This window comes from Cynoglossus semilaevis, chromosome 15 (assembly GCF_000523025.1).
Source record: "Cynoglossus semilaevis isolate Cse_v1.0 chromosome 15, Cse_v1.0, whole genome shotgun sequence".
Classification (NCBI taxonomy): Eukaryota; Metazoa; Chordata; class Actinopteri; order Pleuronectiformes; family Cynoglossidae; genus Cynoglossus; species Cynoglossus semilaevis.
The window spans coordinates 15,686,674-15,691,931 of NC_024321.1; the positions used below are offsets into that span (position 1 = coordinate 15,686,674).

Genomic DNA, 5,258 nt, shown 5'->3' on the forward strand with positions numbered 1-5,258 from the left:
CTCTGACAGCTTATGGATTTTACACAGATATGTTTCAGATATTGCAACAGAACCACAGCTATTGTGGTCAGAACAATCCTCATTTATCATCAAAGACTGGGTCTGAGTGGTCTGTCATCCCAGAATTCTTTTTGTGTCAGTACAACAAGTGTGGGAACTGCTGCTGCAGGGAGGTGAAATACTTTGGCTATGTTGAAACATGCCATATTATTTTGCAATTGGATTGACCGGGATAAAGTAATGTAAACACAGACTTGTGTGCGCACACATTCACACAAAAACTACGCCAGGCGAGGAGGCAAAAGGGAAAAAGGAATTGCACTGAGGCAGCTTGCCGAAAGGGCAGCCTGCCAAAAGAGTGGGAGAGAGAAAGAGAAAGAGGGACAGACACACAGAGAAAGAACAAGGGGAAGAAAGAGAGGTAGAGAGGGCAGGAAAGTCCTTGTATAGTCCACAGGAAGAGCTCTGTCAGGACAGGAAGCTCCATGTTTGGGCATGGAGGTTTCCTGTCTGACTGGAGGACTGACATTTCCTCTTCTGTTTGGCTTCTGGAGAAGGGATCACATTAAGGCTTGAGGGAGGCTGCAGGGGTGGTGTTGGTGGGCCGCCAGCCGGGCTGGGCTGGGTCCGTTCTCTGGTTTCAGCGCCCGCGCTCCCTCCCTTTCCCTGTCTCAGCCTTAGTCTGTGTGCAGCCTGCAGCGAGTGGCTTTTTGCTGTAGCAGACACTTTTCAGGACAGCGCTCACCCTCTCCAGGACTGATATTCAAATATAATGTAACCTACTGTGGTACATGGTTCATGTTGCACTGTTAACATAATCACGTCTTATGTAAAGGTCAGAATTTTATTTTTTTTCTGTCCACCTCTGAAAATTTTTGGCTGTTGCAGTACCTCTAGTAATACCTACCTTAAAATACAGCAGCACATACCTGCCGTGTTGTGCTAAGTATACTATAAAAATATTTATTGCTTTTAGGATTATTGCCCTTTTGCTCAGGTTAGCTGGTTTACCTTTGCCCTCTGGAGTGTCTGCAAGGCTGCTCGTAACGCTGATATTCTTTCTGGCTGAGTACTGCTTGTGTACATGTACTTCTTTGCCAATGCACAAAAGAACAGATTTCTGTTCCATACCATTCAAGTCACTCCAAGTACCACCTATGGTCTCTGCACCATAGTTTGAGAACCACTTGTATTGATCATTAAATGTGGATCGTATTTGCAGAAAAGTATCAGTTCGGTAACTGTTGGATTAAAAACACTCATGAAACATTGGGACCATTCTCAGAGAAAAACCTTTTACACAATTCAAGTTTTTGCCTGGTTTTCTCCAAATACACTTACAAATACACACACTACTTTCACTCCCAGTGTGTGAATGTTTTGGACACTGTGAGAGTTGTGTGTAACTTCCTTTATTGTCAATGACTAACTCTGCCACAGTCATATCCAGCGAGCTGAGGTTCAGTTCAACAGGAGTCAGTTCATCCAGAAGAAAGATTGGAAAAATTACTGACATTAAGTTCCTAAAGATTTTCACTGATCCACAGAAGACAGTTGTGTGTAAAATCTCCTTAAAAAGTACTTGTTTATCCAAAGTACTTACCTAAGTAGAAGTTACAGTTTCAGTTGACTGTAATTTTTTTGAAAAGTAATAATGAAACCACCTCAAAATGTGCAGTGTTGTCAAGATTGCTATGAGAGAAGAAGTGTAAATAAATCGGTAACTCCACTTCCACGCACTGATTTGAACAAACACAGCCTCCTCACTGTCAACCATCAGCCTTATTATTTTTCCTCTTCCCTCTCTGCTTGAGAACAATTTCTAAAAATGTATTTTAATATCACCGTCAAAAAAGATCAAATCATATATATATATACCTGCAGGTTTTCTTGGTCAACCCAAATATTTCTTAGTTTCCTAATCCAACAACATGTAGATTGTGTATTAGGTTAAGATAAAACTATACTATAATGACCACTGATGTGAGAACACGTATTAAATCCTTTATCTTTACTTGCCCCCAGAGTTGGTCTGGATTCCTGTCTACCTTGGACCTCAGCCTTTGGCCCAGGATGGATTTGGCTGAATCTGCTCCCTTGGATCAGTGGTACTATTCCAGCAGAGCTGGTGTAAGCTAGTGTTGTACTGTAGTAAGCATTTTTACAATCATTTCTCCCCTGAATTTGAACATTTGATCTCAGAATTTAAAGTCAAGTTTAAAGAATTTGAACATTTGATCTCAGAATTTAAAATCAAGTTTAAAGATATTTTAATTAAAAAATAGAAATGATAAAATGTCCTGTAACTGGTTTATCCTGTAATGAGTCTCTATAATAGCACAGAGTACAACTTGTAGAAATGTTTGAAGTAAATTGGAAGTAATTACAAGCACTTCTTCACTTCAATTAGAGATGACAACAGATATAAGTGGTTGTTGTATCTCCTGCCTGTCTGTTGAGAACAAACCAGACAGAAACTGTTTTCATTCACCGCTATGACATAGACTCAGAAACCTAGACTGTCGTCAAGGGCCTGAGTCAGAGTTCAGACTCTAAGGCTGAAAATAATTCTACGTATCGTAATTTCCGGTTTATAAGCTGCAACTTTTTCAACACGCTTTGAACCCTGAGGCTTAAACAACCAGTTATGGATTTTTATGGGCTAGCGAAGTTTATATCGCTAGCGATCAATGACTTTTCATGGTAGGCTACTCTGTGTTACACTAGTAGCGTATGTCTGTCTGTGAATGACTGTGTGCGTATATGTGCGTTGTGCGCGCGCAACAGGAAACGGTAGTGAAAGTTGAGGGTAGTTTGGGCCTTGTCATGTTGAAGCGTGAGTTGCTTATACTGAAGCTATTAAGACGCTGTTTGTGTACTGTTGTGTTCGGTGTGGCAGATAATAACCCCCCGCCCCCAACTTTCCTGTTTCTGTTTACCTCTGCTGTGGACAAGCACAAAATGCAAGGAGTTAGCCCCGTAGCTAATGTTAGCTTGGGCTCGGGAGCACTCTCCCCTGTGCATTTCAACCACAGTCGGGGCACAGAAGCAAGAAAGAGCTAACGTGTAACTAGCCATGTTACAGGCACTGTTCGGATAAAAGCATTTATTTAATTGAAAGTGAAAATATTTATTAATATTTATTAATTTAATATTTAATATTTATGTGTAAATATCCCATATTACAACGTGGATACTTGGGGCTTATAGAGGGGTGTGGCCTATATTCAGATGCTCCTATATTCAATAGTCTGGAACTTACGGTATTTATTTTTCACATGAAAATAATGTAGCATTAGTTTTGATTTAATAATAATAATTTGACTTTTGGTTTTCTGATACCTGACTGTAAACCTTGCTGACATGTTGTGTTTTTGTGTTGCTTTGTTTCAGTTGAGCTTTTCACAGCCACCGACGCTGAGGACCTGGTTTCTCTCCTCCCTGACTTTTAACTTTAGTTTGACGTCGTAAGAACAGGTGCCAAAATATCCGTTCCAGAAACTAGTTAGTACATGGAACCTCGTTTTGGGCTCACGCTTCATTGCTTATTGATCAACCATCTGTGTGTTTTGTGTCAATAAACTTCAACAGCTCCCAGTCAGAGACGCAAACAGACAGACTGAGGTGGAGAGATGGAAGGTAAACAGAAGGTGATCTCTCAGACGTAAATATGGTGAGTGGCAAGTCCAGTCCTGCACTTGAACTCTGTCTGTCTGTCTGTCTGTCTGTCTCTCTGTCTGTCTTTCTCTCTGTCTGTCTAGAGTCTAGCTCTCCCTCTCACACACAGACATAAGACTTGGTGAAAAAGTTAGGGAAAGGGGAGAGAGGATGTGCTGTAGACAGGCAGCAGAGTCCAAGACAGGAACAGTCAAATAAACAAATACATTGAGCGCACACACACACTGACATTCACACCTCATCCTGAAGCACTCGTGCTGCACTTTTTCCCCCTTGTCATGTCTCTCTGGGTGATTACCTCATAATGCCCAGCAGAGAAACAGCAGTACAGCCGTGCTCCCTTATTGCATCACTGGCATGTCTGAGCTGATGTTTGTGGCTGCCATGAAATAGAGTATGTGTCACTAACAACGATACAGAAAGATAAGCTGGTGTGGTATACTCTCCATAGAGAAATGTGCACTACACCTCCATATATATATATTACGTAAAAACAAGCACCAAATTCTGCAGTAATATACGACACGCTGCAGGTGAGAGTGCAGCCATCATGGAGTAAAAAGAAGGCTGTTGCGTTTGTGTGAACGGATTAGCAGAGAAACAACTGTTCATTAAACTGCAATTTCTCCTCAGTTTATGGCTTTGGCGAAAGAAGGGAGGAAAAAAAAACCTCCTCCTCAGAGCAGCTTTAGCCGCTGGTCTACATAGAATAACAGAAAGGAGCTGGGATCATTACTCACAACGGAGGACTCTATTAAGCAGCGTTTTGCGAAGCTTACTGCAAACACACACACACACTCACGCACTGGCACCCTGAGGTGTAGAGAGAAAGAAAGATGGAGAGAGAGAGAGCAGATGTGTGTGTGCCTGCATGCCCGTGCACAGGTGAAATGTGTGGTCGTCTCTCTGTGTGTGAATTACATTTAACTCCAGGGATGGTTTGAAAATGTTTTTAAAAAAAAAAATCACACAAGCGCGGCTGTGTGCACTCTGTAATCTAACACCATTAGCAGCAGCTTCATGTATATTAGAGAATGTAATGATGGAGGGCTGGTTTGAGGCTGTTCTCAACAAGAGCTTTTGTCTGAGATATTTCCTAGACAAACGATCGACACAACACAAAAATCAAACAAAGTTCATTATCTGTACGTGTCCGGCCGACACCGCACCACCGGGACGCCGTCACGTTCGCGCCAGGCTGTGTTGGAGTGTACGCTATCGAAAACTTTGCTCGTCTCACCCTGCCAAAGCACTGCTGCAATATGCCAAAATGTTCCCAGGTTAAAGTTAGGTTACAGCTGCGGTCAACACTCATGACTTCACTTTGGCAGTAATAACCTGTCAAGCATTTCACATTAAGAAGCGTAAAAGCCTACATACACACTTGACAGAGCTGACAGATGCTGACATGCCACTGCATGCAGTCACAGGCCCTAAATGAGGACCTAACAGTGTGAATGTGACAGAGATGTGGCTGTGCTCGCTTCGCCACAGCACACGCTGCTCGCTGTTAACTAGCTGTTAGGGAGGCAGACGACGAGAGGAAGAGAGACAGACGGAGAGAGAGAAAGAGAGTGGAT

General features: G+C 42.4%; 1 long non-coding RNA gene across 5 annotated transcripts in view; it reads left to right on the forward strand.

The window, feature by feature from the left end:
* LOC103391198 (uncharacterized) overlaps positions 1-5,258 on the forward strand; it is a 68,165-nt gene that overhangs the window by 13,939 nt on the left and 48,968 nt on the right. For 4 of the 5 annotated variants that reach the window (XR_003051914.1, XR_003051915.1, XR_003051913.1 and 1 more), the window contains 3 exons: positions 2,026-2,130; positions 3,394-3,477; positions 3,592-3,673. This is a non-coding gene — a long non-coding RNA (uncharacterized LOC103391198). Of the gene's footprint in view, positions 1-2,025; positions 2,131-2,263; positions 2,837-3,393; positions 3,478-3,591; positions 3,674-5,258 lie in introns of those variants that run through there. The other variant, XR_003051916.1, reaches the window with a different exon arrangement.